Source organism: Macrotis lagotis, chromosome 2, assembly GCF_037893015.1.
Source record: "Macrotis lagotis isolate mMagLag1 chromosome 2, bilby.v1.9.chrom.fasta, whole genome shotgun sequence".
Taxonomy (NCBI): domain Eukaryota; kingdom Metazoa; phylum Chordata; class Mammalia; order Peramelemorphia; family Peramelidae; genus Macrotis; species Macrotis lagotis.
The window spans coordinates 228,467,920-228,486,956 of NC_133659.1; the positions used below are offsets into that span (position 1 = coordinate 228,467,920).

General features: G+C 34.7%; 2 long non-coding RNA genes across 2 annotated transcripts in view; one reads left to right on the plus strand and one right to left on the minus strand.

The window, feature by feature from the left end:
* The window catches only part of LOC141514333 (uncharacterized), a 45,685-nt gene extending 34,576 nt beyond the window's left edge, over positions 1–11,109 (plus strand). Inside the window, exon 4 of the long non-coding RNA XR_012476003.1 lies at positions 8,270–11,109. This is a non-coding gene — a long non-coding RNA (uncharacterized LOC141514333). The remainder of the gene's footprint in view (positions 1–8,269) is intronic.
* On the minus strand, positions 8,954–17,221 carry LOC141514335 (uncharacterized). The gene is made up of 3 exons (XR_012476004.1): positions 16,999–17,221; positions 14,480–14,616; positions 8,954–9,186 (listed from the first exon to the last, which is right to left on the minus strand). It is a non-coding gene; the product is annotated as an uncharacterized LOC141514335 (long non-coding RNA).
* Between the last annotated feature and the right edge of the window lie 1,816 nt (positions 17,222–19,037).

A 19,037-nucleotide genomic window follows, 5' to 3' on the forward strand; every position in this document is an offset into this window, starting at 1 on the left:
CCCCCCCAAATTGATGTCCTTGGGTTTGTCAATTATCCTCTTACTTATCTATCTTATGTACCTAATCTGTTTCACTGATATACTTTTTTTTTAATTGTGTCAAATATTTTTTGTAGTATAATGGGAAATCTGGTACTTTATAATTCAACCCCCCATTATAATTTTTGAGATTCTTGACCACTTATTTCTCTAGATAAATTTAAAAAATGTTCCAAGCTCTTTAAAATAATCCTTTGCTAATGTAATTCCTATGGAAATAAATTAATAAATGAATTTAGATAGTAGAGAGTTTTTTTAGTTGTAGTCATATTATTTCTGTGTGGGTAGTGGTGGGTGATATGTTAGGCATTTCCTTTTTTTTCCCCCTAGGGAAATAGGTAGCTATTCTATGCCTAATTTACATTGAATATTAAACAACTTCTAAGGAAATTCTAGATATGAGCCTGACTGAAGGTATAAGTAATTACCCTTTCCTTTCTCCTTCCCCCTATTTTGTTCTGGAGTCAGGTATAAGGAGCAAAAAAATTTCATTGAAAATATTCTGTCTTATCTCTCTCTCTTTTTTTAAATTTAAGGCAACAGGGTTAAGTGACTTGCCCAAGGTCACAGCTAAATTATTAAGAGTCTGAGTTCGGATTTGAACTCAAGTCTTTCTGACTCGAGGACCAGTATTTTATCCACTACGTCACCTAGCTGCCCCCACCTTATCTCTTTAGAGGTTATGTTCAAAAGGACTGAACCTGGTCTGTGTGCCTGATTCTAGAGCAAAGGGAAAAGGAGAGAGTAGGTGCCCCAGTCCTCCTCAGGCTACACATGGCATGGCAGTACCATGGGGTCCCTATGCTGAGACCTTGCCACTCTTCAGAATAAAAAGAAAGGAAGGAGAAAAGAAGGCTTCTTATAAACTAAGAAAGAGTGAGGTGATAGCAAACCTACATTTAATGATGGTGGCTTTCATTTTGTGATCAGGTTCGTGGTACAATGGACAGAACACTTGCTCTGAAGTCAGGAGGATCCAAGTTCAAATCCAATCTCATATATTTGACATGTATTAGCTTTGTAACCTTGGGCACGTCACTTAATCCTGTTTGCCTCACATCCATGGCCATCTCCAGTTGACCTGATTCAAATTTGGCCAATGGACTCGGGTGACTCTGAAGGAAAAAGTGAGATGATAACTGTATACTATTCCCTCACTCAAATCCAAATCACATACATGTTATGGCATCCACCTCCCTGATGACATGATCATCAGAGAATGAAGGACAAATAACAAGAGATACCTTTTGAATCCCTAGGTGGCCATTGTTGATCCTCCTCATGGTCTGAACTTTTAAAAACGTTATCACTTGAGGAGGGCCAGGAAATACATGTAAAAGCCTCCAGGATCATTTGAGATTACACTGAGGTTGAAAAATGTTTGGATGTGGAGTGAATGTAAGCTGGGGTAGAGAGGGGATTGCTCCTTCCTTTCCCTATAGAAAATGTTTTGACTGGAAGAAAATTATGGGACTCTTCATCAGCCTTCTAAGAGCACTCTGACCATGAAGTGCCTGTTTTTCTCTCTATTGGATGTTGATTTAGGAATTCCCAACTCTGACAAGAGAATGCTGCTATACTTCTCTTAGAAGAAGCCTTCCACATTCATTTCCTTCTCACCAGGTTGTCCTCCTGAGTATCAGAGGTTTACTACTTAACTAGATGTAGCAAAGTAACATAGAGTAACATAGATGAGGAACCCTATATCAGGGATGAATCAAAGAGGAGAGTACCATAGGAATCCCCTCCTTAAAGTTTCCCAGATAAAGGTTCCTAACATTCTAAAATCCCAGATTTCTATATTGAAGTAATAGTCTAGGAGGTGGAGTTATGACTTATTATTGATTAGATTATAAAATCTTCTTCGTCTTTATTTCGCCCTCTTATAACCACAGACCAGTTTAGAAAATAGTTGCTGCCTTGGGGCTGTAAGTTTCTGGGGAAGGGGGGAAGTATATTATTTGATCATCAAATCCTTGCTCAAGGCAAGCTTCCACTGAGCTAGCACTGGGTATTACATTTGTTTACTTTCTCCAGACCAAAATACCTTCGGACCTCAGGCACTCCCCAAATAAGCATATAAACCAAATCTAGTGCAGCAGATTAATATATGAGATAACTTAGAGTAGAAAGGGAGAAGTGAACAGAACATTCTTTGAGAAGAAGTACTGAACAGCACTCTCATTGGAAAATATGATTATCAGGGGATTTTCTGATTTTAATATTGTAGTATTAATACTAAATGCTATTTATTCCAAATATTTGAGAGCAAATCTCAGTTTAGTAGAAATCTGGGTTCTCCAGGCTCCAAAGAAATTCACAGCTTATCAATTGACATAACTATACTCTTTTTTCTTTACATTGATTTTCAAATCAATTTTCAAAACTTCTATAATCAATCTTTTTGAACTCATTAAGAAAACTTCTCATAGCCTTTTAATCCATTTTCCATATAATTTATATATGCCAAAAAACCAGTGGGTAAAAGCAGCTTTGGTCAAAAGCTAGTTGACTGAGACAACAATTCCTAAAGTTAAATCTTAAAATAAAAGATCAATCACAGTCCCAAAGGCTTTTTACCCTAAATAATAAATTTTCACCAATCATAGCTTAGGCTATGATTTTTTTCTCTCTCATAGAGTTACAATAAAGAGAGTACTAGTTCAAACATACATAAGAAATTTCATTTAGAATTCATCATGTCTCCAAAAGATTGAAAGAAAGGCTACTCTGCTTTGATGTCCTTGATGGTAGAAGAAAGAGATTCCTGACTGGATGAGTTCCCTCATGTTGACATCTGACTAAAGTGTCAGAACTTCTCTGGGTCTCCCTTAACAATATCACTGCTGTTTTCCTCTACAAGGACTATCTATCTACATTACAGCAGTTGGATGCATATACACCTCTGCAGAAACCTCCCCAAAGAAAAAAATGATAGGGTGGCTAGGTGGCGCAGTGAATAGAGCACTGGCCTTGGAGTCAGGAGTACCTGGGTTCAAATCTGACCTCAGACACTTAATAATTACCTAGCTGTGTGGCCTTGGGCAAGCCACTTAACTCCATTGCCTTGAAAAATCTAAAAACAAACAAATAAGCAAAAAAAAAAAACCCGATAATGCTCAAATCCAATAGGTAACATTTGAACTCAAACCTTCATGCCATCAAAACAGCAGTCTTCACTTACCACCTCCCTTTTTTTCTCTCCTGGAAATTTTTTGCTGATTTAGTGATTTTGTAACAACTAGGGCACTCATCTTAGGTAATAAATATGAGGGAGAGCCAACAGAAATGGAGTTTACACTTAAGAATGTTAGCAATACAGCTGTGCCTCAAACTATTGCAAATAGCTTACTCATTGTAATACCAGAACCACCAATCAACAAGCCCTGTGTCTTTCCTACAGATGTTGATAAACTCACTAAATCACTATCAGTTGAGTTCCTTGGGTGAGTCCCAAGGTAGTTCATTTAGAAGCCACATAACTATTTGTCCTCTAAATGCACAAGGAACATCATGAAGAAATCATATGAATTATCTCCTCTGGATCTCTTCTCAGTCTCCCTCTTGACAAAGACTTTATTGATTATTTGTTCTCCACTGAAAGATAGAGAAAGAGAAAAACAGGGTTTCAGATTCATTTTTTTCCCATATAAAAACTACCAAAGTGACTGACACATTAAAATAAAAAAGTTACCTTTTATCATCAATTTCTAATGTGTTATGCTGCTTTTAGAATCATCGAATATCAGTTCTGGAAGGAATTTTAGGGATTATCTAGTTCCTTCTAAATTGCACAATCCCCTTTCCTATTCTGATGTTGTACAGAAATTTTTTTTCCTAGTTAAATCTGACTCTTTGTGATCCCATGTGAGCTTCCTTGGAAAAGCTAATAAGGTGGTTTGTCATTTCCTTTTCCACCTCATTTTATAAATGAGGAAACTGAGGCAGAATTTAAAAGCCCAGTCACTTATTTGCTTAAGTGTTTGAAGCTGGAACTTGAATTCAAGAAGAATCTTCCTGCCTGCAGGCCCTGAGCTCTATCCACTGTGCCATTTAGATACCCTCTCCTATTTTATAAATGACAAAATTGGAGTCTGGAAAGGTAAAGTAACTTGCCCAAAATAAAAAAGCTAGCAAAGTATGGAACAAGTCCTTTATATCCCCAGGTTTTTCACTCTTAGTCCAAAGTTCTTTCCTTCATATTGTTCTGTCTTTTCTTTTAAGAGGTACTGGTCATTCACTAGTTACCAAGAGGGTATGCACTGAATTTAGGGGTTTCTTTTCCCCTTATTCCCTTGATCATAATTTGTAATTGACAGTTTAGAGTGCAAAATCTAATTTGTGCATTTTTTCTCTAATTCTGGTTGTGAAAAGGTATTTAAAGGGGCATTATTTTCTTTTAGTTTGGATTAGAATAGATAACCACAGGGATAGAGTACCATTTATAAAAAGGCATATTCATGAGGAAATTGAGGAAAAGGAGAAGGGACACATGACAGAATATCTGGATGAAGGTCAACGGAGAAAAAAGAGAAATTATTTTGTCATTAGAATATATTAGAGAGATTATCTGAACAGACAGGAAGAAGGTGAGGACTTGGGAAACATAATAAATGTGACACAGCTTTGCATGAAACATTAAAGATGTTAAATTTCAGTTATTCAATCTCTCTCTCTCTCTCTCTCTCTCTCTCTCTCATAATTTCTCCTTTAAAAGTCAATGCAGGGGCAGCTGGATGGCACAGTGGATAGAGCACTGGCCTTGGAGTCAGGAGTACCTGAGTTCAAATCCAGCCTCACACTTAATAATTACCTAGCCATGTGGCCTTGGGCAAGTCACTTAACCTAGTTTGCCTTGCAAAAACCTAGAAAAAAAAAAAAGAGAAAAAAAAGTCAATGGAGTTTACAAGGGGAAATTCTATTCTGGATCTGATGTTTATTATCAGGAAAGAAATAGTTGTAGAGGTAAAAGTGATGGGAATCTTGGGGGAAGTTTCTGATAGAGAAGAAGAAACTCAAGCAGAATCACAATACACTACAGATTCTGAGAAAACAAATGGTTCAATAAGTTCACAACTCCATCAATAATGTATTAGTGTCCCAATTTTCTCACATCCCTTCAATATTTGCCATTTTCCTTTTCTGTCATATTAGTCAATCTGATAAATGTAAGATGGTATCTCAGAGTTGCTTTACTTTGCATTTCTCTAATCAATAATAATTTAGAGTATTTTTTTCATAATGACTGACTTTGATTTCCTCATCTGAAAACTATCTACTAATGTATTTGTCAAGTGGGGAATGACTTATATTCTTATAAATTTGTATCTGTTCTCCATATATTTGAGAATATCAGAGGGATGAGTAAACATTCCTCCTCAACCCCCAGATTTTTGCTTTACTTCTAATCTTGATTGCATTGATTTTGTTTGTGCAGACACTTTTAATTTAATAAAGTAAAAATTATCCATTATGTATCCTATAATGCTCTCTGTTTCTTGTTTGGTCATAAATTCTTGCCTTATCCATAGATGTCTTCCTTTATGTCTAAATGTGTCAATTTTGACCTTATCTTGGTATGTGGTATGAGATATCAGTATCTGCCAAAATGCTTTCTAGTTTTCCCAGCAGTTTTTGTCAAGTAGTAAGTTCCTGTCCCCCAAAGCTTGGATCTTCAGGTTTATCAAACACTAGGTTACTATGATCAATTACTACTTGTATTATGCACCTTACCTATTCCGCTAATCTAATTTGCCATTACTTGATAGTTTTGATGATTACCATTTTATAATATAGTTATAATATAGTGGCCTAGCATGGGATAGGCTACTTTCTGTCACATTTTTTTCATTGATTCTCTGATAATCTTGACTTTTTGTTATTCAAAAATGAATTTTATATTTTTCTAGCTCTTTAAAATATTTTTGGTAGTTCGATAGCTATCACACTGGATAAGTAAATTAATTTAGGTAGACTTGTTATTTTTATTATATTGCATGACTTATCCATGAGCAATTAATATTTTTCCAATTGCTTAGCTCTGAATTTTTTTTTTGCTATGAAAAGTATTTTTGTAATTGTCATAAAGTTCCTAGGTTTGTCTTGGCAGGTTGACTTCCAAGTGTTTTATATTATCTGCAACTTTTTAAATATAATTTCTCTTTCTATCTCTTGCTTTTGGACTTTTTTACTGTCAATTTCTTTTTCTTCTCTTATTGCTATAGCTAGCATTTCTAGTTTCATTTTCTTTCTTGGTGGGATTATTAAACTAGTAGATAAAGGAAATGCCAAGTTTATAATTTTGATTAAATGTTATAATGTTCTATGGAGGTTAAGAAATATGGGATGAATTAGGAACTGTTTGGATGGTCAGACTTGGAATCATTATTGATGGTTTAGTAATAATGTAGTAAGAGTTCTCCAATGAGGTAGATGAATGAGGTAGTCCTGTTCTTTTAAAAAATTTTTTATCAATAATGTGGCTAAAGAAATAGATGGTATGTGTATAAAATTTGCAGAACTGGTAGACAAAGCTAACAAAGTGGATCACAGAGTCTGCATTCAGAAAGATCTTGACAGGTTAGAGATGGGGCTGAATCTAATAAGAAATTCAATAAGGATAAATGTAAAGCTTTACACTTGGATATAAAAAATCCACTTCTCAAGGACAGCATAAGCAAACAACAATTGTTCTGAAACAGATCTAGGTCTTTTAATGGACTTTGGGTTTAACATCACCAGGCTTTCAATTTTGTTATGTGACTGCTAAAAAACCTAATAGAATTATGAACTGCATTTTAAAAAGGCAGAATTTTCTTATACAAAATGGCTAATATAGAAATATTGTACATGACTGAACATGTATAACTTTTATCTGACTGCTTGCTGATTTGGGGAGTGGGAAGGCTAGGAAGGAAAGAAATTCAAAACTAAAAAACAAACAAAAAACCACAAATGCTAAAAAAAAACTTTTAACATGTAATTGGTAGGAAATAAGATAAACATAAAAAAGGCATAGTTTCTGAGAAAAGAGAGATGCTTTGCATGTAGAAAGAGCATAAAATGTTTTTTTCTCATGACTTTATTCTTTTATTCAGTTATTCCTATCCTGGAGAGGGGGGAAGACTTTTCATTAGCAAGGTATTAATTTGATGACTGTTACCTTTGTTATGAAGCCCTATTGATACATGGATTTTTACCTGAAGTGATAAGTAAAGGAGAAAGTTATTATTATTACTGTTATGAGCACCATCATGATCTTGGTTATCATCATCATCTTCATCATTTATTTTACTCTGAAATTACAAGGGAAACTGCTGTTTGAGAAGATTCTTTTTTTCTAAGTGGAAGAAATGTATTATTACTGTAGTTTAATGTAAATCATTTATTCTTACATATTTAAAGTGAATAGTTTTCTTTCAAGCATAATCAGTTATAGTCTGTTATTTTGTACCTCAAAAGTACAATAAGATTTTTATTTATTTTCTTATAACTTCCATTAAAATAAATATTCCCACCTTCCCCATTCATGACTCCCTACATACATTGTAAGATGAGATAACAACTTTTGCAAAGGGCATGCTCAGGAGAATTATTTATATTCAAACTGGACAGACTGTCTATCCTGAAACAATTTTTACCATATCCCAATATCATTTACTGCTTATCATCTCTAGGTTAAATTATTAGAACCAGTTCATTATAGAGTTCTCCCCAGATAAGAAGCAACTGCATCTAAGATCTTTCATCCTATGAGCTGTACTTTGGTGAAAAGTGATAGAAGGGAACACAATATTAATCTCCGGAAGAATGTGTCTGGAAGTGATGAAGCTAGAAGCTATAAGGATGAGATGAGACTAGAAAGATATCTTTTAGGAAGATATATCATTAAACGTTGACTCAGTGAAGACATTTCTGTGCAAACCTGAGATAATATGGGTCAGGTATTTTGTTACCTGATGTTCATCTTTATTAGGTACCCTCAGGGATAAGCTTGATGTAACTTCTCACTTGCTGGACAGAGAGCTAGCTCCCTAGTGAGTCCTGAAAAGAGATGGCTATGTTGGCACTCCACTGTAAATTCAAGGTCAAGAGCCCTTCCACAGGAATCTGAGATTCATGAGGAATTTAAGCTCAATCACACTGAATCATACATTGAGAGTCACCAGTCTGTCTAGAACTGATTTTTCTGTCTTTTTGACTTTTCTTCTGTTTTTTTCCTGCCTTTCAGACCAAGAAAAAAATGGAAAAAAAGAAGACTGGGCATTTGCCAGGTTGTTTGATATATTAATGTGCCCTTGAAGAAAAATGAGACTGAGCTTTCCAGTCTTAGCAAGTACTTAAATGACCCACTGTCCCAACTGACATGAACATGTGACCTGCCCTAATCCTTCATCTCTCTCTATTATTGGTTGACAATGCAAGGAGAAAAGATTTGAGAAGAAGGGGGTGGGGATTAAGGGAAGAGAAAGAAAAAAGAATGGATGGGGCATTTTGCCCATCAGACAGGGACAGAAAGGGTTAAAGAAATCTCAAAACCTAAAGTAGTATGAGAAAATTAAGACTTTGCCCCAGGGGCTAATGTTATAAAAGGCATGCTTTCTCCCTCAATTTACTCTACCCCACCTAGAAAATTCACAATCTATCAACTATTTTTATATGTCTGGCACTGTGTTGGGCACTTGGAAAGCAGGTACAAAGATGAACCAATACCACCTGCAAAAGTGTTTACATTCTCATGAAGGAGATATCAAGTACATATAAAAATACAGAAGCTATCAAATGAATAAATATGAATATATGCAAATAAATACAAAGTTTGGGGAAAAAGAACACTACTATTTGAAATGTTATCTCTTTTGCTGGTGAACCCAAAGGACCATGAGACATTTCCATTTGACATATAATTGACACTTTTTATATTTGCTATTTCCTTTATTATAATGTAATCACCTTAAGAAATAACTTACATTTTTTATTCCCAGTACTTAGTAAATAGTAAACCCTTATATGGTGGAGAGAGTGCTGGTCCTTGAGCGAGGAAAACTCATCTTCCTGAGTTTACATCTGATCTGACACCCATTAGCTGTATGACCATGGGCAAGTCACTTAACTCTATTTGCTTCAATTCCTCATTTGTAAAATGAACTGGAGAAAGAAAAGGCAAATGGAGTCATGGAGAATCAGACACAACTGAAATAACTCAACAACAACAAAACACTTATAATGTATATAAACATATAAATAACAAACACTTCATTCATTCCAGGCTTGTAGTAGATATTAATGATTTAGTGACATTTTATCTCCAATGAAGTCAAAAGTTTTTGCTTGATCCTTTTTAATTTGGCCAAAGGAATAGAAGGTACATGCATCAAATTTGCAGATTATATAACTTGGAGCTATAGCTAATACAGTGAATGTTAAAATCAAGATTCAAAAAGACCTTGACAGTTTTGAACATCAAACTGATTAGACTAATAGAGGTTAAGCAACTTTCCCAGAGTCACATAACTAATAAGTATCTGAGGTCATATTTGAACTCAGACCTATCCTGACTGGGGGCCAACACTCTATCCTGTGAGCCATCTGGTGAACTGAAATGTTGTGCTTCATTAATGCTTATTGACTCAAGCCCCCAGGAGTGAGAAAGCCCACACTACTCCAAGCAAAAATGTAAAACTCAACGTACTTCACATATATTACAGTGGGGTTTATTGAAGAATTTGAATTACAGCCAGCTTCTTTTTGAATGAAGAGAATGTAGGGAGCAGATTGTACCTCGTCTAAACATTGTATCACCTTTCGTGTCTGGGTCCATGCACTTAGTAGGGGTTTAATCAATATTTGTTCATTTGAATGACAGATGAGTTATCTCTTTGCACAGAGGGCCTGTATCTTTGGAAAACCACAGTTGAAGGTGTCAAGTTAAAACAAGATTACTCTGTCTTCTTCTTGAGTTTTTGTTTAATGAAAAAGTGGAAGAATAATAAGAATGGAAGGAATGATTTTCTTAGCTGACAGACTATGCAACTCTTCCTGACTTCCAAGTTCCTGGCAGGGTGCAATGAACTCTGTGAAGCAGACTAGGTCAAGCTGCTTGCTGTCTCTCTTTGAGTGAAAACTCCAGATGACCTTCCTTAACATTGAATGTGTACCTGATTCCCAAATCTCTGGGGGGGATTTCAAGACCTGGATAGAAGAGAACATCTATTTATTTTGACAGATCTTCTAGGATCAGATGACATTTCAGGGAAAATGTGTTCTCTATAATTTGAGTGGTTTGTGAGGAAGACTCTGGGGATCCTCTCTTTGGAGTTAACTGACTTATTTTGACCAAGGACCAATCTGATCTTTCTCAAGGTCATAGTCTTTAAAAAATCATCAAACCCTTATCTGTGGGACACTGTACTTTTTGTGACATATAGTCACTTCAGTGACAGGCTGAGACTAAGGACATCCTAAATACACTCATGTTCATTCTCATTTGGACCAGTAGTAGCTTCATGAATGAGGGAATATATATAGGAATATCTAACATTTGATAGTGGCATAGAAGGTTCACTTGTTGAATGACCTTGGGGGTGGGGGGTGGAGTATGGAAATGTACACTGGGTCACCACAAAGTTTTTAAGCTGAAGGAAAAAAGAGGAAAGTTCATCTACATTCTGTGTGTGTTCTGATTTATAGTCATGTTCCCCATCAGATTGTGAGCTCCTTATAGAGGGTGACTATTTTTGCTTTTTCCTTTGAATTCCCAATAAAGGGTATGATATTTGGCAAGCATTTCATAAGTGTCTATTAATTTACTGATTAAAAAGAAAAATATCCAAAGCCAAATCAACAGGTGCATAAAACTACTTTGACAAAATATGATAATTTATGCTGGTTGAATTTTTAAAAAGTGAATTAAAGTAAAAGTATGTAAAATTAAATGTACCAGTGTATATATAATGCAAGAACACAAAAATGGAGATTAAACTAGTATTTCCCCATTCTCCACTATTATTTGACACAGTTCTAGAAATGCAAGGTATAGCAATAAGATAAGAAAAAGAAATAAGAAATAAAAAACAGGCAAAAAGAAAAAATGTCAACATGATAGGTTATTTATTAGGTCCTAGGGAAACAACAAAGGAACTAATTGAAGCAATTAATAGCATCAATAAAATGTTAAAATACAAAATAAGATCATAAAATTAATGTAATAATAAAATGTAATGAAATAATAAATAATAAATAAATAATAAATAATAAATAAAATAAATAATAAATAAATAATGAATGAATGAATAATGAATAAAATAATAAATAAAATAAAATAATAAAATAAAATAAAAAATAATAAAATAAAATAAAATAAAAAATAATAAAATCCAAAAGGTAACAATAGAAAAGAATGCCCCTTTCCAAATAACAGCAAAATGCACAATATATCTGGTAGTAGGTTGACCAAAGCAGACTTTGGAAATACTATTTCAAAATGTACCTTAGGAAAAAAATAGAACAAGTTGAATCACTAGAGGGTCACTAATATTCATGATTGTTATATGCTATAAAAATAACAATATTATTTAAATTATTTTACTGATTTAGTGCTATATTAATCAAACTTCAAGGGAATACTTATAAGACTAGAAAATACTTATAAGACTAGAAAAATAATAATAATAATGAAATTTTTCCTTTATTTAAAGAAAGGAAAAAATACAGAATATCATGGGAAACAATGTAAAAAGAAAGAATAACAGGGAATAGGATTTCCAGTACTTAAATCAAATTATATTGCAATAAACAACAAAAAGTATTTGCCATTTCTTTAAAATTAGGAAAAAATAGAAAGCAAAATCATAGTGGATAGAGACCTGACCTCAAGCCTATGAGGACCTAGATTCAAATCCTGCCTCTGAAAAATACCATCTATCTCTCTATACGTGTATTTAAATATATATATATATTATATGCATATGTATATATATATTTGTGTGACACTGTGCAAGTCACCTAATTTCTCAATTCTCAAAGGCAAATCTCTAAGATAAACTGAAAATAACATCCTGAATTGTACTAGAATAGAAGAATGAACTTCTGTTGCTACATGAAATCTCCAATGAAATCTCAAATCCATCAGTACAGTCTATCTCTAAAAATATAAAAGTAGATCAATAGAACAGACTAGACAAAAAAAATCTAAAATAATTGAACTCAATAACCATTATATGATAAAATTGAAAGCATAAATAACCTAGGAAAGGGTGTGTAGCTATTTGACAAGAACTAATGGGGAAACTAAAAAATCATCTGACAGAAATTAGTATTCAACCAGAAGCTTACATTACACAAAACAATAAACTAAAAATAGTTATAAGATATGAATAGAAAAGGTCACATCATTAAAAATTTTAAATAGAGCCAGAATGAGGAACTTTCACAGTAATGTCTAGAAGATGAATTCTACAAAAAAATGAGGAATAGAGACAATTTCAAAAGGAGTACAATGCTGGCAATGAAAATGAAAAGAAAAATATAATAATGTAGGTCCTATCTATACTTTACAAAGTGCTTTCCTCATAATATTGTGGTCTGATATGGTAGCAAGTATGAATTCTTATTCCAAGGAGCAAATGGAAACTGGTCAAGTGGTTCTAAGTGGTTAGTAGATGGTAAATCTAAGTGAATTTTGAAGGTAGAGTGGACAAGACTTGGTCATTCATAGCATAAATGGCTAAGAAGAGGGACAGAGACATAACCACATCAATGCCATTTGAGAATACTAGCATCTTATTTGAAAGAAATCCCTTTCCTCCACATAATCCTACTCCAGCAAATATCTATAAGATGTTGAGGGAGGAATTAATTTGCTGCTTGAATACTAAGTAATATTTGTCATTTCTCCAGCATTTTTGGAACAGTAGAGCATGTTTTAATCCCCCCCCCCCCAGACTTCCTAGGTGCTCTAATATTGGGATGTTGCTAGAGAGAGAGGTTTAATAGTCCTGAATTCTCTGACCAAGATCTGATCAAGAAGGCTAATGAGATGGGTGAGACTTCTTTGGGGTCTAAGACCAAACCTGATTGTAACCCATCAGGAATTTGGGAGTAACTGTCTCTGAGCTGTTTTGTTTGTTTGTTTTGTATTTTGTCTTTGCTATTCTCAGTGCTAGGGATTTTGCTTTTCTTTTATAAGTTATGAAGAAATCTCATTTCAAATCACAGAAATTCTTGAAAACAGATCCTCCATCAGGGAAGGGCATGGGAAGGATATTCTCCCTTAGGGTTAAATGTCCAACTCTGAAATGAAATAAATTCCTTCTCTGTGCTCATCACCTCCAGTTGGAAAATATAAAGCTCTATTCAATTGAGATCCATTTAGCACTGACTCACGCTAACATGATAACTTAGACAGGGATGATTCTGTCTGTGCTGAAGGGCAGTCTCCAAGGTGAATCAGGCTTGTGGCGAGTTCTGAGGCAGTTTAATCAAAGGACTAGGATGACAGACACCTTGGCAGTAATGAACTTTTTCAAACTCTTCTTAATTCTGCCTTATAACAATGGAGTATGAGTGTCCGTGTGTGTGTGTGTGTGTGTGTGTGTTTATTGAGCCCAAGTCCTTGAAAAGGTATTTGATCCTGACTTAGAAGTGGAGAAGAATTCTGATTTTCCTGTGTGAACACATGTTGGATTTGTGTGTGTGTGTGTGTGTGTGTGTGTGTGTGTTAGAGTTAAGTTCATGATATCACAGGGATATTGATAGGTCATTCAGCCTAATAACCTGACTCCTCTAGGACTGAAATCTGAAGTCTCCAGAGTTAGAAGAGAATCTAGAATCTACCACATTTGTTTTATAGATGAGAAGACTGAGAACCAGGAACACTAAGTGACTTATCTAAGATCATATAGGTAGAAAGAAAAAACTATTTATTAAGTGTCTACTATATGACAAGCACTATGCTATATCCCTTAAAATATCTCATTTGATTTTTTTTTTTTGCAAGGCAATGGGGTTCAGTGGCTTGCCCAAGGCCACACAGCTCGGTAATCATTAAGTGTCTGAGGTCAGATTTGAACTCAGGTACTCCTGACTCCAGGGCCAGTGCTTTATCCATTGCGCCACCTAGCCGCACCTCATTCAGTCTTCATAACTTTTCGTGTGAGGGGAGTAGGTGCTGTTATTAATCCCATTTACATTTGAGGAAATGGGAAGAGAGTGATTAAGTGACTTGCCAGGGTTAGTAGGGTTCCGAAAGCAGGATATAAACTCAAGTCATCCTGACCTCTAGCAGCTGTTCCATCCAGCTTTCTCTAAGTATCAGAGATAAGATATGAAATGAACCCTCTTTGCTGCACCACACCATCTTCTATTTTGTTTTGCTAACCTTCCCCTGGTCTTGGAATTTAATAATAATAACTCATATTTATATAGTGTTTTCCTTACAAACCTTTGAGGAAAGTATAGCAAATATTGTTGTCACTGTTTCACAGATGAGGAAGTTGATGTTCAGAAAAGTTGTGATTTCCTCAAGGAGAGGAATTATTCCTTCAAATGGCATCCTTTATGAGGTAGAGTTTCCTGGCACTGGAAATGTTCAGAAGAAGAATAAGTGACTATCTATTAGGAATTTTTATGGGAATTAGGAATGTTATAGAAGAAGCAATTATATTAGTTACAAGTTTGGACTAAATATTTGATCCAAATCTGAGATAAACTCATAGTCAGTTGTTCATAATAACCAAAATCTCATTAGTTATTTCTTAATGTAAAAGCAAACCTTTAACCCCTTTTAAACTTTTGATAAGTAGAAAATTTAAAAGGAGGTAATCATGCATTAACCCATAAACATCTATAAAACATAAATGTGAATTAGTTTATTAGTTTATTAGTTAGCCTCAGTAGTTTACCAAAGATCCTCAGAGAAACAATTTATGGAAGAATAAGTTTTTTTTATGGGAAAGAGAGGATTGCAAGGATTGAATATTTGATAACTCTGATTTAGTGCATGCTTTCCTGGGGAATAATTATGAAGAAAATGTACTAATTCTAATAATTTATTCAAGCAACTATAATTTTTGAATGCTAAGCACTAGGCATTGTTTGCTGGGGATTTGAAGAAAGAAAAAAAAACTGTACATAGTCCTTGCCCACAATGAGCTCATATTCTAACGAGAACATTCAAAAGCTTGTATATATAAGATTGATAGACTTTAGGAAAGCTGTTTTGAGAGCTAAATAGAAAGTGTTTGGAGGGGGCAGAGGCTGAAGACAATGAAACCAATTAGAAGGATATTATAATAATTTAGGTGTGAGTATGAGAGCCTGTATAAGGGCAGCAACTGTGTAAGTAAAGAGACATATTCCAGAGTACAGAAAGGAAAGGGTTTGAGGGGGAGTTAATGAGTTGCTTTGGACATGTTAAATTTGAAGTTGCTATGGAACGTTCATTCTGGGATATTCTTGAAGAAGTTGATGAAATATAATTGTAGATCAGGAGAGAGAGAGAGAGACTCAGACTTTGGAATTCATCTGCACAGAGATGATAATCAGACATGACAATTGAAGTGATCACCAAATGAGATAGTATAGAGGGATAAAAGGGACCAGAACAGACAACAGTGGGTGACAGTCAGTCATGGTTAGTGGGCATGATATGCTTGAAGAACCAGCAAAAGAAAAAAAAAAGGAATTGTCAGAGAGGACAAGAAGGAGAAGCAGGGGAGAAAATTGTATCAGGGAAACTGAGAGAAGAGAGAGTATCCAGAAGAAAAGAGTGATTGAAAGTAGCACAGTTCTGGTGACAGAGAGCTCAAGGGAGATGAGAATTGAGAAAAAATTATTAGATTTGGCAAATAACAGATCACTGGTGTGCTTGGAAAGAGCAGTTGAATGACAAAGTTGGGGGGCAAAACTAGAAAGGGTCTAGGATCAAGTGAGAGGCAAGACAGTGGGGGCAATTAACAAGGTTTGCTTTTTCAAAGCATATAGTCATGAAGGACAGAAGAGTTTTCAAGTGATATATAACAGAGATGCCTAGACAAAAGGGTTTTTAAAAATAATTTTTATTATTATTATTATCATCATCATTTTAGGATGGAAGGGATTTGAGTGTGTTTTTAGGCAGAAGAGAAATAACCAATAGGTTGAAAAAGAATGAATATTATTGGGAGAGTTGGGAGGTTTGTGGGAGGGCAATCTGCTAAAGAAGATGGGATGGAATGAGATCAAGGGTGCATATAGAAGGGCTTAAAAACACTTTAAAATGAGGTTCTTCTTTCTTTCTTTTTTTTGCAAGGCAATGGGGTTAAGTCACTCACCCAAGGTCACACAGCTAGGTATTTAGTAAGTGTCTGAGGTCAGATTTGAACTCAGGTCCTCCTGACTCCAGGACCAGTGCTTTATCCTGTACCACCTAGTGGCCCCTAAATTTCTTTCTTTTAAAAAATGTTTTTAATTTATGGAATAAAACAAATATTTCCATAACAAGTATAATTTAAAAAATTAGTGCACTTGAAACTGCAAATCTAATATGAAAAGCAAAGTTGTATAAAAAATGAAGGGGGTGAATATACCATTAAACACAATGAAATTAAAGCAAATAAAGAGTTATTTTGCCCAATTATATACCAATAAATTTAACAATTTAAGTGAAATGGAAGAATATTTACAAAAATATGAATTGACTAGGGGGATTTATACCAGGAATGCAGGGGTGGTTTAATATAAAGAAAACTATTAACATAATAGATTATATCAATAATAAAAGTTTAAAAATTCATCTGATTACATCAAAAGATATAGAAAAAGCTTCTGATAAAGTACCACAATAATGTATAAAACAATTGGAAGTATAGGTATAAATTGATTTTTCCTTAAAGTGATAAAGAGTATTTGTCTAAAACTATCAACAAGGATTATTAAGGGTGTAAGTTAAAAACTATCCCAGTAAGATCAGGTGTGACTTACCTGAATTTCAATCTATTGGTTGTGCCCACTGATTGCTCCCAGGTTTTTCCTTTGGTATCTGGGTGCTTCTTCAAATTTTAATTGCTTATATGATTTTTGATGCCTTGTTTTGACCTACAGCACCTTAGTGTACTATGACCTTCTGATCCCCTAATGCCAATTCCTAGAAACTTTCTGGGTTCATTTCTGTCTTAACTCTGACCCTACCTTGTATTTCCAGACCTGATTCTTTTATCTTGTCTCAATCGACTTTCTGTGGTTTCCTTGATATGTAGAATTAGTTTACCCATGATATGTTTTGAGACTTCAAAAAAGCTTTTTGTCAACAGCAGTCCTTGAAGATGGCTCCTATCCATTGTTTTGCTTCTGTGATAGTATAGAATTTTAAGTTCTTGATTTCCATTTCATAAGGAAAAATTCCCATTTTCCCTTCCAGTTTCCCTACTTTTCTCATCTAACTGAAAGAGAATAGAAATCACACCTTAAAAGAACATATAGTCCTGTATGAGAACTATTTTTTTCTACTATCAAAGGAGTATCAAAATTCCCCCTCCTATCTCAAAAAACATCTTCATGAAAATAATCTCTATGGGAAACAGCCTGCTATATTGCATAGAACACTGGACTTGGAATAAGGAAGACTAGGGTTTGAATTGTGTCAGTAATCCTCTGGACAAGAGACCATGAGCAAGCCATTTAATTTCTAAGATCCTTCTTTCTTTCATATGCTTATGGAATGATGTGTTTATAGTCGATGTAGGTCATATGTATCCACATATGTGTCTAAATGTGGTTCCTAGAGAGACATGAATAGAAATCTCTAGATATTCTCTCACCTTGCTCCAAAAAGGACTTTGATTCTATCTAAGAGAGGAGAAGGAAATTAATGTCACAAGAGTTACCTTTTTATTGTCCTTGGATAGAAGGAGTATAAGGCTAATATTATATCTAACATTCCCTAAATATTATTTGTATGGAGGAAATGATTTTTAAGTTCAAGCTGATCACTATCCTTTAACAGGGAAGGATTGTCGCAAGCTCTAAGTCCAAGGCTTAACTCCTTTCCTATCAAATGCCGGTTACACAATAACTGCATATAATAAATAGAAAATAAATCCTTTGATCCAAGCCAATAGCAAACAAATCAGAAGAGGAATATAGATGAAAATTTATGCTAGATAAATACAAAGAATAAATGAGCTTTCCCATTGGGACTAGGATATTTCAACTCAACTAAGAGAGTCCAGTATTGTCCAAAGGGAAATTCCCCAAAGTCTCTAGTGTAGTAAACTGGGGGTGGGGAAATGATTGAGGTGCCAGCTCCTCTACTTATTGGCTTCTTCCCAGAACCTCCCTTCAGAAACCTAAGAGAGTTGAAACTACATGTATTCCTTCTCAAAGTTGGAAGCCCAAAGACTGCATCTCTCATCTTTTACTAACTCTATCCCTCATACAAGTATAGGGAATTGAATAATCAGTTTCAGTCAATGAGGAAAATCTTATGCAAATGAGCTTTGAGTAATGGGTATATGTGTAAAATGGAAATGATGATTCCTAAATTATCTACCTCACTTGGTTGGTGGGAGGTATCAATGAATTGTAATCCCTGATCTTCAGGTAAGCAGGAGTTTCTGAGTAGATTTAGGATACCAGAATTATGTATAGCATCATAATTTTAGCCAGAAGTCACCAAAGCAGTGACACTGGAACTTGAAAATCCTAAGTAAAGAACACAGATTTGGAAGGTCTAAAGTTCAGGGGTAGAAAGTAGGATGTCCTAGCACTGGAAAGATCTTTCCTTCCCACCTCTTAATGCTAATAGTTTTATGCATATCAGGATTGTTGTGGGCTTTTTTTATGCTTGATGGTGATCAGGAGTTATAAGCAATGCCAGTAGAAGCAGCTGGTTATGTTATGGTGTAAACTTGTGAGTCTCACATAAAATAAATTTTGATGCCTTCCTTTTTCTCTCCTTTAATTTAATGCCTGTCCTTCATTTTCAAAGAAGACCATGCTGTCAGGGAAGTGATACCATGACA